Here is a 19,175-nt window from a genome sequence, read left to right as displayed (position 1 = left end):
ATTGCATCAGCTCTTCATCTATCAGTTCTTGGCCAGGGGATGCCAAAACCTCTTCAACATCATCTTCGTCAGCTTCCACAAGCTAAACTCACTTTGTCCTTACTTCGTTCACCACGATCGAAATGCTTAATTATGTCTAGTTTTACGCTAAGTGTAACACCCTTACGAGCTCTTTTAGGCTTTTCCAATACCTTTGAACTCATCTTGCAAACGGCTGCTCACAGGCATGTGTTTAAGCAATGCTGGCTAGAATGCCGTTCTGAATCCGGGGGGGGGTGGGGGGGCGGGGGGGGGCCGGTGGGGTGCGGCTGCTCGAGGTGTGCGCTGCCTTTTATCGGGCGCTGCTTTCTTATTGTGGACTGATTTTTTTTCGCGCGCTGCCTTTCTTCATAACAGTGAAAACATCTTCTGTTAGCGAGAAAAGGTAACTAATGTAGTTCTTTCATAACAGTGAGGTTTCGTAAAGCGAACGTTCGAAAAGCGGGGGACACCTTAGGATCAGTATGATTTGGTCCCATTAAGCGACTGCTCCAGTTAGCTGAAGTTTCAGGCAAGTAATTAAAAAGGTATAGTTTAAAAAAGCAAATTACCATTTAACTGTGCAACAAATAATGTATTTAAATGAAGTACAGAACAAATTAGAACACTACTAATGCTACTACAGTACTATAAAGCTGCATATTAGTTCCCAATAGGTATCGACGGAGAAATTCATCCAGTGTACTTTGTTTATGGGGTATCCAGTGAGGAGTAGTACCTCCAGTGAAGGGGTTTGTCGTGTCCATTCTAGGACAGCTCACTCACCTTTGGTTCCCACCAGACAATCAACTCCCATCTGTGGCTCCAAGTAGCAGTTTGTATGTGACAGAAGGCACCCTGGGTACACTGCTTATACAGGTGTGCTAAACCTGTTGACAGTAGCGGGCACCTCGTACCCTGGTTCAATAGGGACATGCCTGTCCTAGCATCAGTTCCAGCAGACTGGGTGGATGAGATCAACAGTCAGATCAAGCGGCCAAGAATGCAGTTCTGCAACGCTTTGTGGAGAACGAAGGGCATGATGAGGTACAGAAGAAGTCGTGGTTATTCACTGCAACCAAGGAAGATCCCAGTTTGTGCCGACTCTTCATACCACTGGACCTGAACTTCCAAGTTGAGAGATTGGAACTGTCCCAGTGCAACAGCTTTTCCACTTTAAAACTCCCCCACATTCGTTTCACCGTTATGACAAAAACCACCATGCTGCTGTGCTGTCTTAACCGACTGAAAGTCAACAAAATTAGTGCAGTTAACAGACTAGCTTCATATACTGTAATGCTTCTGACAATTGCATCCTTCAGCTCTTCATTTTCATTGCATCATTCAGGATGATTGTTGATACCTTAAAGTTCTTCAGAGTTCCTAACTTGATGAAGTAGTGAATTAGTTTCATTTTCACCCTTGGCTATTTCTGGCTTATCCAAGCCTGAATGCTTGAAATCGCAGTGACTAAAACAGTTCTACATTTTCTTACTGCTCATTCCTTCCCAAATATCAGAGACAAAAGTCACTGTATTTTGAACATGTAACTGACACCATTAAAAAATGTTTGCTCAAAGTACAGTGAAGTGTCTAACGTCCATACAAGTGCATGTGATTAAAGTTAAGTAGTGCAAAAAGAAAGCAAAAAGGAAAAAAAAAATGAAATAGTGTACATGGATTCATTGTCCATTCAGAAATCTGATGACGGTGGGGAAGAAGCTGTTCCTAAAACATTGAGTGTGTGTCTTCAGGCTCCTTACCACCTCCTGGATGGTAGCAATGAGAAGGGGGCATGTCCTAGGTGATAGGGGACCCTAATGACAATGATGTGTCTTTGAGGCATCGCCTTTTGAAGATGTCTTCGATTCTGGGGCGGCTAATGCCTGTGATGGAGCTGGCTGAGTTTGCAGCTTTATGAAGCTTTTTCCAATCCTATGCCATGGCGCCTCTGTACCAGAGGCTGAAGCAACCAGTTAGAATGCTCTCCGTGGTACATTGGTAGAAATTTGCATGAGTCTTTGGTGACATATCAAGTCTCCTCACATTCCTGCTGAAATATAGCGGCTGTCATGCCTTCTTTGTAACTGCATCGATATGTTGGGCCCAGGGTATATCCTCAGAGATGTTGACACCAAGGAACCTATCCATTGCTGATCCCTTATCAGGAGTGGTGTGTGTGTTCCCTTGACTTCCCCTTCAGAAGTCCACAATCAATTCCTTGGTCTTACTGACGTTGAGTGCAAGGTTGTTGTTGAACCAGCTGTTCTGCAAGACCATAAGGCACAGGAGCAGAATTTGGCCATTTGGCTAATGGAGGCCATTTGGCTAATGGAGTCCATTCAGCAATCCTATCATGGCTGATTTATAATTCCTCACAACTTCATTCTCATGCCTTCTCCCCATAGCCTTTGACACCCTGATTAATCAAGAACCTATCAACTTCCTGCTTAAATATACCCAATGACATGGCCTGCACAGCTGTCTATGGCAACGAATTCCACAGGTTCACCACCTTCTGGCTAAGGTAATGTTTCCTCATCTCTGTTCTAAATGGATGTCCCTCAATTCAGAGGCTGTGCCCGCTGGGTCAGAGACTCACCCACTGCAGGAAACATCTACTCTATCAAGGCCTTTTGATAGTTGGTAGGTTTCAATGAGGCCAGAACCATCAAACGCTCCTCATATGTTAACCCTTTCATTCCTTTTTGTACAGGTTATACTTTCCCCAGAAGAGATTCCAATGATCCAGCAATCTAAATACTGCCTCTTGCACCAATTCTTCAGCCATGCATTCATCTGCCAAATCACCCTATTCTTACACTCACTGGCGCATGGCACAGGCAGCAATCCAGAGATTACTACCCTGGGGCTCCTGCTTTTCAGCTTTCTACCTAACCGGCTATATTCTCTCTTCAGGACCTCCTCCCTTTTCCTATTTATATCAATGTGCAAAAGACAACAAACTGTGGAAATACACAAAGAAAGAAATAATAACAATAAATAAATAAGCAAATAATATTGAGAACATGAGATGAAGGGTCCTTGAAAGTGAGTCCATAGGTTGTGCGAACATTTTACTGATGGGGCAAGTGAAATTGAGTGAAGTTATCCCCTTTAGTTCAAGGGCCTGATGGTTGAGGGTTAATAACTGTTTCTGAACCTGATGGCAGGAGTCTTGGGGCTCTTGTACCTTCTTCCTGATGGCAGCAGCGAGAAGAGAGCGTGATCTTGGTGGTTGGGGTTCCTGATGATGGATGCTGTTTTCCTGCAACAATGCTCCGTGTTGCATCCTCCGATTTAAGATGGTGCTGGTGAACCTCAGGGGCTTCTGGCTGGTGGCTAATGAATCAAGGATAGCAACTAAATACTTCGTTAACCACATTTTTTCTGGCAAACAATCATCACAAGTAATGGTCTGCAACTTCCCTTTGGACGTGGAGGCAATTCGATGTGGCAGAACTGAGGCAAGGCGAGGCGGCAGCCTGTCGCCAAGAACCTGAAAGGTCAGGCACAGGTCGAATCAAAGCCGCAGGTTCCAGGCCTCAGAGCGTATCAACGGGATGTTTGGACAGAGGTTTACAGGCCGAATCGAGGCAGTGAAGTCCGGTGTGTCCGGAGAGTTAAGTGCCGGGCAAGATTCGAAAGGTCAGGGTGTTGGGGCCCAAGTCGATGCACAGGCTCCACGATGTTTACTCAGCTGCGCACTGAACTTTGGGGCTCTCTTGTGGACTTCAGTTTAGAAACACTATTTCCCTGTGGTTACTGTTTGCATGATTTTTTTTCATTGCTCATTTGGTGTAAGACAGACATTTTTTCATATGTCTGGGGTTTGTTTTTTGTTTATTTGTTTCGTGGCTGCCTGTTAGGTGGCATATTTCAAGGTTGTGTAATGTATACTTACTTTGAACTTTGTGTAGATGCTTTCAATGGTGGAGAGGGTTTTGACTGTGATGGATTGTGCCATTTCCACTACTTTTTGTAGGGTTCTCCACTCAAGGGCATTGATGTTTCCATACCCGGTTCTGATGCAGCCAGTCAATATACTCTTCACTACACATTTATAGAACATAGATAGAACATAGAATAGTACAGCACAGTACAGGCCCTGTGGCCCACAATGTTGTGTCGACCCTTAAACCCTGCCTCCCGTATAACCCCCACCTTAAATTCCTCCATATACCTGTCTAGTAGTCTCTTAAACCTCACTAGTGTATCTGCCTCCACCACTGACTCAGGCAGTGCATTCCACGCACCAACCACTCTCTGAGTAAAAAACCTTCCTCTAATATCCCCCTTGAACTTCCCAGCACCTACCTTAAAGCCATGTCCTCTTGTACTGAGAAGTGGTGCCCTGGGGAAGAGGCGCTGGAGAAGTTTGTTAAAGTTTTGGATGTCAAGCCTATTCAGGATTCCTTTAAGGTGTAGATTAAAGTAAAGAATGCAAGTGCAACATGAACATTCATTTCAAGAGGACCAGAACATAAAATTAAAGGATGTACTGCTGAGGCTTTATAAGACATTAGTCAGACCATATTTGTAATATTGAGCAATTTTGGACATTGTATCAAAGGAAAGTGTTGGTCCTGGACAGGGTACAGAGGAGGTTCACAGGAATGACTCCAGGAACATAAGGTTTAAAATATGAGGAGCCTTTAATATTTCTGGACGTATACTCGATGGAGTTCAGAACAATGGGAGTGTATGGATTTTACCAAAACCAACCAGATACTGTACTGAGAGGCCTGGATAAAGTGAACATGGAGAGGATATTTCCATTTCCAGATCTGAGGGCACAGCCTCAGAATAAAAAGGCATCCCCTTAACACAAATGAGAGGCAATTTATTCAGCCAGAAGGTATTGAATCTATGGAATGTATTGCCACAGACTAAACACAGAATGTTTAGTCCAACGCCGTGATTAATGTGCTCTTGATTGGTAAGGCGGTGGTGGGGGTAGGGGAGATTAAGGATTATAGGGAGAATAGGATTGAAAAAAGTCAGCCATAATTCAACGGCAGTAAAGATCTGATAGGCTGAATTTTCTAATTTTGTTCATATCTCTTATGGTTGTATAGGAGTATTTTAGGAAATCATTCTCAATTTACTTTTCTTGAACTAAAAGTTATAAAAATATATTCTAACTTTGATTTTGATTAATTTTCTTTCCACTATAGTTTTCAATGAGTAAATTATGTAGAGGGATAGAGAGTGTTGAGGTCCTCAATGAATACTTCTCTTCGGTATTCACCAATGAGAGGAAACTTGATGATGGTGAGGACAATATGAGTGAGGTTGATGTTCTGGAGCATGCTGATATTAAGGGAGAGGAGGTGTTGGAGTTGTTAAAATACATTAGGACGGATAAGTCCCCGGGGCCTGACAGAATATTCCCCAGGCTACTCCACGAGGCGAGGGAAGAGATTGCTGAGCCTCTGGCTAGGATCTTTATGTCCTTGTTGTCCACAGGAATGGTACCGGAGGATTGGAGGGAGGCGAATGCTGTCCCCTTGTTCAAAAAAGGTAGTTGGGATAGTCCGGGTAATTATAGACCAGTGAGCCTTACGTCTGTGGTGGGAAAGCTGTTGGAAAAGATTCTTAGAGAGAGGATCTCTGGGCATTTAGAGAATCATGGTCTGATCAGGGACAGTCAGCATGGCTTTGTGAAGGATAGATCGTGTCTGACAGGACTGATAGAGTTCTTTGAGGAGGTGACCAGGCATATAGATGAGAGTAGTGCAGTGGATGTGATCTATATGGATTTTAGTAAGGCATTTGACAAGGTTACACACAGTAGGCTTATTCAGAAAGTCAGAAGGCATGGGATCCAGGGAAGTTTGGCCAGGTGGATTCAGAATTGGCTTGCCTGCAGAAGGTAGAGGGTCATGGTGGAGGGAGTACATTCAGATTGGAGGATTGTGACTAGTGGTGTCCCACAAGGATCTGTTCTGAGACCTCTACTTTTTATTAACGACCTGGATGTCGGGGTAGAAGGATGGGTTGGCAAGTTTGCAGACAACTCAAAGGTTGGTGGTGTTGTAGATAGTGTAGAGGATTGTCGAAGATTGCAGAGAGACATTAATAGAATGCAGAAGTGGGCTGAGAAGTGGCAGATGGAGTTCAACCCGGAGAGGTGTGAGGTGGTACACTTTGGAAGGACAAACTCCAAGGCAGAGTACAAAGTAAATGGCGGGATACTTGGTAGTGTGGAGGAGCAGAGGGATCTGGGGGTACATGTCCACAGATCCCTGAAAGTTGCCTCACAGGTAGATAGGGTAGTTAAGAAAGCTTATGGGGTGTTAGCTTTCATAAGTCGAAGGATAGAGTTTAAGAGTCGCGATGTAATGATGTACCTCTATAAAACTCTGGTTAGGCCACACTTGGAGTATTGTGTCCAGTTCTGGTCACCTCACTATAGGAAGGATGTGGAAGCATTGGAAAGGGTACAGAGGAGATTTACCAGGATGCTGCCTGGTTTAGAGAGCATGGATTATGATCAGAGATTAAGGGAGCTAGGGCTCTACTCTTTGGAGAGAGGGAGGATGAGAGGAGACATGATAGAGGTGTACAAGATAATAAGAGGAATAGATAGAATGGATAGCCAGCGTCTCTTCCCCAGGGCACCACTGCTCAATACAAGGGGACATGGCTTTAAGGTAAAGGGTGGGAAGTTCAAGGAGGATATTAGAGGAAGGTTTTTTACTCAGAGAGTGGTTGGTGCGTGGAATGCACTGCCTGAGTCAGTGATGGAGGCAGATACACTAGTGAAGTTTAAGAGACTACTAGACAGGTATATGGAGGAATTTAAGGTGGGGGGTTATATGGGAGGCAGGGTTTGAGGGTTGGCACAACATTGTGGGCCGAAGGGCCTGTACTGTGCTGTACTATTCTATGTTCTATGAACATAATGATTTACCATCCCTCTGATCTTAGAATTCATAGGCTACACCTTCTTCCCCCCATCAGGGAAGCCTCAAAGCTCTCCACTTCTTTCTGGGCCCCCTCCACCACCACTCTGCTCCGTCTGGTGGAATTGGTGTTCACTCTCAATAATTTCTCCTTCGGCTTTTCCCACTTTCTTCAAATGAAAGGTGTAGCCATGGGCACTAGCATGGGTCCCAGCTATTCCTGACTTTTTGTCAGCTACGTGGAACAGTCCATGTTCCAAGCCTACGCCAGTATCGCTCCCCAACTCTTCCTACACTACATTGACGACTGCGTTGGTGCTGCTTGCTGCACCCATGCTGAACTTGTTGAGTTCATCAACTTTGCCTCCAACTTCCACCCTGTCCTCAAATTTACTTGGTCCATTTCCAACATTTCCTTCCCCTGTCTCAACCTCTATTTCTGGAGGCATTCTATCTACTGATACCTTTTATAAACGTACTGATTCTCAGAGCTACCCGGACTGCAACTCTTCCCAACCTATCACTTGTAAAATTCCCATCTCCTTCTTCCATTTCCTCCATCTCTGCTGCATCTGCTCTCAGGATACGGTGTTTCATTCCAGAACTAATGAGATGTTCTATTTCTTCACAGAAAGGGTCTTTCCTTCCTCTACCATCAACGTTGCCCTTACCCGCATCTCTTCCATTTTGCTCATCTCTGTCCTCACCCTGTCCTCCCACCACCACACCAGGGATAGAATTCCTCTCTTCCTCACCTACCACCCAACTAGCCTCCATGTCCAGCACATAATTCTCCATAATTTCTGCCATCTCCAAAGGGATCCCGCCACCAAACACATCTTTCCCTTCCACCACCCCACCCCTTTTCCGCTTTGTGCAAGGATCACTCCCTACACGACTCTCTTGTCCACTCATCTCTCCCCACTGATCCCCCTCCTGGTACTTATCCTTGCAAGCAGAACAAGTGCCACATCTGCCCTCCAGGTTCTCCCTCACAACTATACAGGGCCCCAAACAGTTCTTCCAGGTGAGAAGACACTTGACCTCTGAGTCTTTTGGGTCGCTGTTCCCGGTGTGGCCGGCTGTACATTAGTGAGACCTGGCATAGATTGGGAGACTGCTTCACCAAGCACCTATGCTCTGCCTGCCAGAAAAAGCCACCCATTTCACCTCTACTTCCCATTCTCATTCCGACATGTCAGTCCATAGCATCCTCTATTGTCACGATGAGGCCGCACTCAAGCTGGGGGAAGCAACACCTTTTATTCCATCTGGGTAGCAACCAAACTGGTGGCATGAGCATTGATTTTTCGAATTTCCCATAATTGCCCCCCCTCCCCCATCTTTAACATTCCCCATTCCTATTTCCTTCACTCTCCTATCTCCTTAAATCCCCATCGCCTCCCTCTGGTACTTCTCTCCCTTTCTCTCTTTCTCCCCCATCCCCCCTTTCTCTCTCCCCCCTCTCGTTTTTCTCTCTCCCCCTCCCATTTTTCCTCTCTCCCCCTCCCCCTTTTCTCTCTTCCCCTTTCCCCTTTCTCTCCCTCCTCCTCATAATTAAGTATAATTATGTTCATTAGATATTTCACAATTTGGAAGTCAGAGTCTTGGCATTAGATATTTATTTTTCTTAGATAATCTTTGGATGATAATCTTGTGCCCTGAAATACCTGCTGGAAATTGAGATTTGCGTGTTCCATAATCTTTCACTGTAAGTCTCATTAAAGTGGATTAGCAAACCTACAAAAATTAACAAGGGAAACCTCCTTTCAGAATTTGGATTTCTCTTTTTAATTGTAAAACCTGTTGAAGAGTAGATGAAGCAAAAGTATTGCATATTGAAGTACAATATTAATAGATCTGAATTTTTTAAAAAAATCAAGTATTTCATATAGCCTGATTTTCTTTTCTCTCCGAATCTGTCTCCCTTTTATTCAGGTGTGCAGTAGAAGGCAAAATCAGTATGTGTATAACAGGCCTGTTCAAACAATGAAGAATGCAAGGTAAATCCTTTTTCCATTTTGTTCTGTGCATTGCATGATTACATATTTCTTTTGTTTGCAACTGATTTGTATCAATTTTGAATGGTAACATTTACTTCAACTTACTTTGTGTATTTGATATTTGGGTACTACCCATTATTCAGGGCAAAGAAATCAGTCAGCTAAGTATTGGGAAACAATTTGAAAGAACATAAGCAGCACAATACAGAAACAGGCCCTTCTGCTCCCAATGTTGTGTTGAACCAATTAAATTGGCATTCAGATAGCTAACTAAACTAATCTCTTCTGTTTACATAATATCCATATCCCTCACATTTGTGTGCCTATCCAAATGTCTCTAAAATGTATCTGCCTCTACCACCCAGCCAGTGCATTCCAGGTGCCCGCCACTCTATACTGAAAGAAAATTACCCCTCACATCTGCTTTGAAATTACACCCTCTGGTATTTGACATTTCAACCTATCTGTGCCATTCATAATCTTTAAACCTCCATCAGATCTCACATGAACCATGGCTGCTTAAGAGATCACAACTGAAATTTGTTCAATGTCTCGTTATAGCACATACCCTCTAATCCAGGCAGCATCCTGGTAAACATCTTCTGCACCATCTCCAAAGCCTAATGTCCTTCCTGTAACGGGGTGATTAGAACGGCGATACTCCAGATGCGGCCTGACCAGAGTTTTATAAAGCTGCCGCATAATTTCCTGTCTTTTGAACTCAATGTCTCAACGAAGAAAGGCAAGCATACTATATGTCATCTTAACCACCCTACCAACCTGTGTTGCCATTTTCAGGGAGCAATGAACTTGGACCCCAGGGTCACTGTTAAGGAAGGGTCTTGCCCTGAACAGTATACTGTCTCTTTACATTTGATTTGGGTTGGTCGCAGTTACTAGATGTTGGGAATGTAACTAATTTGTACCAACAATAATGATAGATGGTTTGATATTTCCAAGCATAAAGCAAAGTATTGGTTGTTGATGCACTTTTTGAATGAAGGCTAAATTTCTGGCAAACCCAGCAGCAAAAATTTGATCTCATTAACTTGGGGTTTAGATCCTTATAAACTGTGTTAGGTTGCAATTTTATTATACATACTTTGTTAACCCTGGATTCTTTGAGTGACCTCTGAAAATAATTATTTAGTCTCTTTTGCCAACATTTAAAGTTAAAGGAACTGCTCATTCTGAGACAATATTAATCAAGTGGCTCAATCAAGGTATTTGATCAACTGCAACACACATCAAAGTTGCTGGTGAACGCAGCAGGCCAGGCAGCATCTCTAGGAAGGGTCTCGGCCCAAAACATCGACTGTACCTCTTCCTAGAGATGCTGCCTGGCCTGCTGCGTTCACCAGCAACTTTGATGTGTGTAACTTTTATGTGTTTTGCTTGAAATTCCAGCATCTGACGATTTCCTCGTGTTTGCGATTTGATTAACTGGCTGATTTAGATGCCACTCATGGCGGTATTTAGCAGATAATGATTATTTTTGGTTTATGTTTTGCCATAGAACAGTACAGTACAGGTGCAGGCTTTTTGGTCCATTAATTAAGCTAATGATGCCTAATTACATGAATCCTTTCTGCCTGCACATAGTCCATCTAATACATGACAGTTACACGGCTGCCTGAATTTTTTTTTACTTTTGCTCTGTTAACCTGTATGTGATTCAACCTTATAGCTCTTGGCCAATCGCCTTTAGCAGTCTAACACTCGGATGTGCTCACTAAGAACTTCTGAAAGATTATAAGAGTATTTGCCTCCACCATCCCCTCAGGCAGTGTGTTCCAGAGTTTAACTTTCCTCTGAATGGAAAAAAAACATTCTTCAAAGTCTGCACTAAATCTTAATCCATGCTTTTGGTCATAAGCATCTGCCAAGGGGAGGTATTTTTGTGCTTTCTGTTAGAGTGAGGTTTGGGTAGATGATTCATTTACACTTAGGTGAATCTGGCCTCCAGTCTTCTGTTCTTTGACAAAGTACTGTGGATTGAGTTCACAGCAATGCATTTCCTAAAAGCTGTGAATAGCCAGACGCTGCAGATGGAGGTGTGAAGTTTACAGGTAGTTTCGAAGACAGTATTATCTATACTTTATAAATATGAATTGTCCTCTGTTAGAAAGTAAAATACCAAATAAGTGTATTGTGGATTTAACTTGCACTCCTAAAGGCTGTGAGTACCAACCCAGACAGGCAGGCGTCTGGAGGAGAGGATGAAGTCAGAAGGTTTGATATTTTGTATGTAGCTTCAAAAGAAAGCATTGTCTATGACTTTGTAAATAGGGATTGCCCTTTGTGTTTAGTATATAAATATCAAGCCCAAATTGGGCTAACAGACCTCTCTACCAAAAGCGTTTCCGTCCGTATGATGCCTGCTGTACCTTGTGTCGAATAAAGAAGCTGCTTTGTATCTACCAGTAACTGTGTTTTTCCGGTGATTTCATCCACCTCGCAACGTTTGGTGTTAGAAGTGGCCAGCATTCCTAGCAGTCTAAGTTGGTGAGTGTTTTTCCAGAATAACACTCACACTTGGATCTGTTCAGTCAGTGGTACACGGGAACACGAGGTATCACGAACGCGGAGAGCTGAACTGTTAGATATAAAGTAGTGTGTGTGTGTACGTTGGCAAGACTGAGCCACCAATTGCGAAAGGTGGTAACTGATGGTGCGGTTCGAGATGCCAGAGTAGGCAGGTGTATACTCGTTCGGGGAGCTGCATTTTAGTGTATGTGTTAGCAAGTGTGATGCACAGGAATACAGCAGGCATCATGAGTTCGGGTACTCAAAAGTGGCAAATTGTGGAATACATACTCTGTGGTTTTAACCATGTGCTGTTTAACTGGTACCCGTCTTTTATATTCTGCGTAGTTTGGGAATTAGTGTGGGGATATCTCAGGAAGAGGTGTTACCCAGATAGATCTACCAGAATGGCACCTATTGAGGTCAGGCAACGTCAGGTTGAGAACCCTGATGATCTGAGCCAGCCCTTGACCTTGATTACGACTATTCATAAGCCCTTCACCCCCGGGGAGAAACAGAGCATCTTGTCTGAGTGGCCCTCACTTAAAGTCGCCTGTGGGAAATCAGAATTCTGGCGTAAGCTCGAGGAAATGGTTGAAATTCACCAGATGCACCCTAAAGATATACACGCGTTGGTAAAAGTGAAGTGCCCGAGGAGTATGTTGGACAGGATGGCCCAGGGGGTGCGGGATGGTACATGGGCAACTACCGGAAGCGCCAGTAATGAAGAAAGATATCACTCTTTTAAAGGGGAAGTGAGGCAGCGACCCATGGGAGGCGAAAGTAGCTGGGGAATGATAATGGCAATGACCCAGAGGGCGGATGAAACAACCATGGATTATGCAGAACATAAATACCGAGCATATGAGGAGTATTCAGGGTTGGATAATCCAGGGAGGGACGAGCCAGTCTTCCTAAAAATGCTGAAGGAAGGCCTGAGATCAGCCCACCAGGAAGTTTTAGATTTAGGCATAACGGTGGGGTCCAACTTCTCTGCGATAGTTTCATCGGCCAGTGAGATAGACCAAAGAAAAGGCAAGAGAAATTGTAAAATGGGTATAGTGGATGCAGCTGCTGTGATGTCCCAGAGAGTTTGTTTTGCTTGCCGGCAGCCAGGGAAGCTAGCAAAGGACTGCCGGACCAGATATAAGACAGTGAAGGAGTTGATATGCTACAGCTGTGGCCTATTGGGACATGGCTGGAGACAGTGTCCAAACGGGAGGGGGAAAACCCAGGCGAAGGTCACGGCAGACACCCAGTCACTCACCCCATCAGCAACCAGTCTGACTGTTGATCAGATCAAAGCGCTAGTAATGGCGCCTTTTAGGACAGAGAAAGATGTGGCAGTGGACTCCACTGCCAGCGCTGGTGACCCACGGATGTACTCAACAGCATTGTTAGGGGGACGGCAATTCAGTATGTCAGTGGACACGGGCATCGGTATCAATAACAGATTTACCCTTACCAACAACCGGACAGGCCAGTTATACCAGGGGTGTAGGAGGGAAAACAGTAAAAGCAGAAAGAAGTGAGTCGCAAATACTGGAAATTGGGGGAGTGTGGCTTCCAGTGTATTTCTGGGTATGTCCGAATAATGAGGGCATGATCCTTGGAATAGACATCCTGAGGGAAGCAGGAGCTGTTATAGATTCAGGAAAAGGAGAAATGATATGGATGAGTCAGGAGCAGCGAACGCGTACAACCAACAGAATACACAGCCTTGCTAGCATAGGCGCAGCTGCCCCGATCATTAGAGACTGGGGCCAGGATGGTGTCTTTGGGTTACTTTGACAGCAGTTCCCAGCTGTGTGGGCTAGACACGAGCAAGATTGTGGGCGGGTAAAGATAAACCCAGTTAAAAAGATGGGACCTGCATAAACCCCATATGCAGTATCCTATTAAGCCTGACGCATTGGCAGCTGTCCAGGGTGTAGTGAAGGAACTAAAACACCAGGGGTTAGAGGCTGCGACCACTACTAACTCACCTATACGGCCAGTAAAGAAACCTGACAGGTCATATCGGTTAACAACAGACTACACCGCCCTTGATAAGACCATGCCCAGATTGCATCCCATCGTGGCGAGCCCTGTGACAATCCTGAATGGCCTGTCTCCACAACATAAACTTTTTTCAGTCCTGGATATCGCTAAGGGGTTTTTGGGGCTCCCCTTAGCACCTGAATCCCAAGACCGATTTGCCTTCTCCCTGGGTGGGCGGCAGTATACGTGGGCAGACTCCCCCAGGGATTCCACAATCACCCAGCTATTTTTCATAAAGTCATGGCGCAGACTTTGAAAAAGCTCAATTTAATGCCCTACCAGTCAACCATCTTACAATATGTAGATGATCTACTCATTGCTTCGGAAGATGAAGCGGGCCATTTAGGAGCGATGGCGAGTGTTTTAGAGGTACTGCAGGATGAGGGGTTTAAAATCAGTCTGCACAAGGCTCAGCTTGGCAAACAAACCGTACAGTACCTGGGCTGCACCATTTCCCAAGGGAGGAAGGACATGTCAGATGACAGACGTTCGGCAATCAGCTCCATGCTCTGCCCGGTCAACATAAGGGGAGTGAGGAAGGTGATGGGTTTGTTTAACTACTGCCGAAATTTTATACCGGGGTTCTCAGCACTCATCGCCCCGATACAGGCCTTGATTAAAGGAGAGAAGCCCCTTCTGGAAGAAGTAAAGTGGGGGTCAGAAGAGGAAAAGGCCTTTACAGAAATCAAGAAAGCTCTGGTTTCCGCACCCACGTTAGGGTTACCAGATGCAGCTCGCCCCTTTCACCTGTACTGTAGTAACGAGGGAGGGTACTACAACATGGTAGTAGTGCAGGATCGTGGAGACACTAGAAGGCCAGTGGCCTATTACTCTACGAAACAGACCCCGTTGCAACAGGACTTCCCCGCTGTGTTACAGCTTTGGACTGCGCCGCGTGGGCTGTGCGAGTAAGTGAACCAGTTGTAATGATGGGGCAACTGATCCTACACACACCCCATACCATTGTAGAGCTCCTGAACACGGGGAGGCTGAGGGCAGTCACCGATAGCTGAAGAGCGGCTTGGGAGGCAGTTCTCATTCCAAAGGACAAATCAGTAACTATAGTTAGAGACACTGGGGAGAATCCCACAAGCGCTATCCTAACAGAGGGAGAAGCACATGAGTGCCAAATAGGAATTGTCAAGGAAGAAGATATCGGTGTGAAGGAAACACCTCTGGAAGGAACAACAGATGAAGTCTTTATAGGTGGGTCTAGGAGGTACGTAGATGGGAAACCACAAACTGGGTGGGCCGTGGTAAAGGAAACAGGTGAAGAATTAGCTTCAGGAGCACTGCCGGGGTCTGCTCAGCTCAGGTAGCAGAACTGGTAGTCCTGATAGAAGCTCTACGCTACAGTGAGGGCAGACGGGTAAATATATATACCGACAGCCAGTATGCATTTGGGGTGGTGCATGATTACCTAATGGCTTGGGCACGACGAGGATTCATAACTTCAACAGGTGCTAATATTCAGCATGGGCACCTAATACAACAGCTACTGGAAGCAGTGAGCCTGCCAGAAGAGGTGGCAGTGATTAAGGTAAAAGCGCACCAGAAGGGTGAGAGCATGAAACAGAAAGGGAAATGAGTGGGCAGATGTTGCTGTGAAGAAGGCAGCAGGGGAACAAGAGGCAAGTGAAATTGCAAGCGTGCAGGAGGAAACGCCAGAAGCCAGCTTAGTAAAATTATATGAAGAGGTAGAGGCAGAAGGGAAGGAAAAATGGAGGAGAAAAGGAGCAAAGGAGGGACCAGATGGGTGCTGGACACGTGGGGAGGAAAGAGTAGCGGTGGCCCCACCCTGTATTAGACGGATACTATTAAAGTTTTATCATGGGGCGATGCATCAGGGGAGGCAGAGCATGATCACAACCCTCCGGCAGGACTGGTGGTGGCAGGGATGGGAGGGGATGTTGAGAAATTCTGCCACCGTTGTATCATTTGTGCCCAACATAACCCTGGTAAGGGCAGAAAGCTACAGCTGGCAAATCAGCCTCAGCCAAGGGGACCCTGGGAAAACATCCAGATAGACTTCACAGGGCCCCTGCCAAAAAGCAGGGGGAGAAGCTACTGTCTAGTAATTATTGATCAATTCACCCGGTGGGTGGAGGCTTTCCCAACAAGGGACTGCACCGCCCGCACCACTGCATGGATCCTAGTTCAGGAAATCCTCCCAAGGTGGGGAACCCCATTTCAGGTGGATTCAGATCAGGGAGCATATTTCACAGGGAAAATGATGAAAGAAATGTGTCGACTGCTAGGGATTCGACAATAGTTCCACGTACCCTACCACCCCCAGAGTTCAGGGATAGTAGAAAGGATGAAGCAAACAATTAACAATCGTTAGCCAAAGCTATAGCTGAGACAGGAAAGACATGGGTTGATGTATTACCAGGAATCTTGATGAGATTGTGCGCAACCCCGAACCATACTTCGGGTCTCAGCCCCTACGAATTATTGATGGGACAAGCAATGCGATTCCCTTATGGGGTAATTACGGGTTGCGGGGAGCCTGGGGCTTACAGGGATAGAATGACACAATACGTGAAAGACATTTGTAACTAACTTAAAGTGTTGAAGGACCGAGTGAAACAATAACAGCGAATCGCTGATCAGAAAGAGCCAGAGGGAAAGGGGATAGTCCTTCTACAGCCCGGCGACCAAGTTATGGTGAGGGTGCTGCCGGAAAGGCCGGGGTTTGCCCCCAGGTGGATAGGACCACAGACGGTACTCTTAACCAATGATATGTGTGTCTGTGTACACACTCGGCGGGGCAGCCAGTGGAAACACTGGACCCAGGTTAAAGCATACAACGCACCCTCTTGTTGCTCCCACAGACAGCGGGGGACCACATGTACCTATTAACCATGTAATTACAGAGAACCTAAGAGAGGAACACCAGCCGGCCATGCCAGACCTGACCACAGCTGATGAAAACATACCCAGAGAAAACGCTGAGAGCGTGGCAGAAGATACTGAGAACGTGTTGGAAAACCATGAGTAGCCTGCTAAGGTGGGATGATGATGGTACTCTGTAAAGAAGGCTGGTTGCTGAAGGTAGATGATTAATTTTACAGCATAGAATAGAAAATTATTGGAAAATAGATGGGGAGGAATTTTTAAGTTAAAGCAGAGACAGCAAGTTCCACCACTTCGATGGCATTTCGGACTGCACACGGCATCTGAAGGCAGTCACCCCCAGTCTGAGGAGCTGGGCCCTTTTCAGCAGTTGGGCCAGGGATTGACGGGCAGTTCGGAAAGGGGTGCCACCGGGGAGTGGTCCTTGCAGATATTTACATAGAGGCCACCCCAACCCCTTCCTGTACACCGATGAGAAGGGCTGCAGGTGCTCCTGGAAGGAGAGTTTCAGTGACCAGAGAATGAAGGGCTGAAGACAAAGGAATGTGATTAAGCTGCAGTCAGCCTGCAGGGAAAGAGCCGACAGGCACACGAAAGGAACCGCATTTCTAAAGACTTGGAACAGCCTCTCTTTGGGGGGGGGGAATTTTGAGACAGGATGTTTTTGCTGCCCTATTTGAGCAGATCCTCCTAGGTTGGCCTTTCCTGGTACAGATTTATTTTTTCTTCAGGAGGGCCAAGAGGAGGGACTGTTAGAGAGAGTGAGCTTTTGGGTAGATGATTCATTTACGCTTAAGTGACTCTGGCCTCCAGTCTTCTGTTTGACAAAGTACTGTGGATTGAGTTCACAACAATGCATTTCCTAAAAGCTGTGAATAGCCAGACGGTGCAGATGGAAGTGTGAAGTTTACAGGTAGTTTTGAAGACAGTATTATCTATACTTTATAAATATGAATTGTCCTCTATGTTAGAATGTAAAATAGCAAATAAGTGTATTGTGGATTTAACTTGCACTCCTAAAGGCTGTGAGTACCAACCCAGACAGGCAGGTGTCTGGAGGAGAGGATGAAGTCAGAAGGTTTGGTATTTTGTATGTAGCTTCAAAAGAAAGCATTGTCTATAATTTTGTAAATAGGAATTGCCCTTTGTGTTTAGCATATAAATATCAAACCAAGATTGGGCTAGCAGACCTTTCTACCGAAAGTGTCTCCGTCCGTATGATGCCTGCTGTACCTTTTTGTGTCGAATAAAGAAGCTGCTTTGTATCTACCAATAACTCTGTTTCTCTGGTGATTTCATCCATCCCACAGCACTTTCTTTTGGCAACACTTGTCACCAAAGCATCAGAGCTCACATCAGGATTTTGGGAAAATCCTCCATATAATTTTCAATCAGTTGGTTTTGCACGGAAAATCATAAGGCATAATTGTCAAGGATATGGTAGCAGGGTGAAAATCTTGCGAATAGGAATGTGCTCAGTAATTCAGTGGAGCATCTGAGTCTTTATTGGTTTATATTTTAAAAGTACTTTTTATTTATCGTAATTTTGTTGCATTGGCTAGACAGTGAAACAGTGTAACTCAATGAAACTGCATATTTATCTAATTTAGCATTAGATTTGTTTCAAATATAGTAATCAGATTGGGAAAGGGCTTTGTAACAAACTTAAAAGGATAAATTTCCAATTTCCTAGAAAACTGTTTTAAATTTTGTACTGACAGATATTTGTCTGATCTGGCAGTGTACTCAAAAAGTGTGAGTGCTATGCAGAAAGCAGTAAAGAAAACCATTTCAAATTCCCACTGTGCAATTTAGCTGAAGGTTCAACATTGAAATTATTTTGTAATTTAATGCTGATAGGCAGATATGTCCATTATGAGGATATTCTAAATTAACATCTAAGCCATTAAATAGAAATGCCACTGGGATTATAGGTCTTAATCAACTGAAGGTAGGCTTGCATTTTCAATCTACCAGTGATGGATGTGAAACAATCCAATTATTTTAAGCAATACACACAAAATGCTGGAGAAACTCAGCAGGCCAGGCAGCATCTAGGAACGACAACTGTACTCTTTTCCTAGATGCTGCCGGGCCTGCTGAGTTACTCCAACATTTTTTGTGTGTTGCTTGGATTTCCAGCATCTGCGATTTTCTTTTGTTTGTGATTCAATTATTTTAAGCCTCGAGTTACAATTCGGTTAATCAAGATCATTTCTAGTTTATGTACAATTTGTTCATTGTTTTCTAGTAGATAACAATGACCACATCCTTGTCCTGAGTAAGAATCTTAGCTTCAATTTACCTTTCAAAAACTTGGACCCATAATCTCAAAATGACTCCTCAGTGAAACAGCGGGGTTGCCTTGTTGCAGGTGAATGTTTTCACTACTAACTTGGAGATCTTGCCTTGTAGGAACATGATTGTTTTCAGCTTAGTGAGTAAACATCGGCAAAAGATGTAATATCTATTTTGTGATGTGTGTCTACATCAGCTGTAAAAAGAAAGAAATTGTTGCAGCCCCATCATTAGTGAGATCCTGAAGACCTCACTGCTACCCACTACGTAAGCCGAAACAAAGTGGTCAGCCAGCACTATGATAAACGGCCTCCTAAAATGGTATGTGTGGAGTAGCAAACACGGATCTATGGAAGTTCCATATCAATATGCAGTGCTGAACAAGTAATTGATGCTGCCAGCAACAGAATGCAAGTGATACAAGTATGTTATTAGGACTATGTATAGAAGCATCTGAATGGCTCTCAGGAATTCATTGCAAATATAACTATGCAGCATACCACAATTAACATTTCACTCAACTGGA

General features: G+C 44.7%; 1 protein-coding gene across 4 annotated transcripts in view; it reads left to right on the top strand.

Annotated features, from left to right (window-relative positions):
• The window catches only part of greb1 (growth regulating estrogen receptor binding 1), a 304,535-nt gene that overhangs the window by 91,978 nt on the left and 193,382 nt on the right, over positions 1–19,175 (top strand). For all 4 annotated transcript variants that reach the window (XM_063037530.1, XM_063037522.1, XM_063037506.1 and 1 more), the window contains exon 2: positions 8,865–8,929. The gene's annotated coding sequence lies outside the window, so the exon portion shown is untranslated. The remainder of the gene's footprint in view (positions 1–8,864; positions 8,930–19,175) is intronic.

This window comes from Mobula hypostoma, chromosome 2 (genome assembly GCF_963921235.1).
Source record: "Mobula hypostoma chromosome 2, sMobHyp1.1, whole genome shotgun sequence".
Lineage (NCBI taxonomy): Eukaryota > Metazoa > Chordata > Chondrichthyes > Myliobatiformes > Myliobatidae > Mobula > Mobula hypostoma.
Note: the sequence above shows the minus strand (reverse complement) of the source record. Positions and strands in the feature narration are given on the sequence as shown.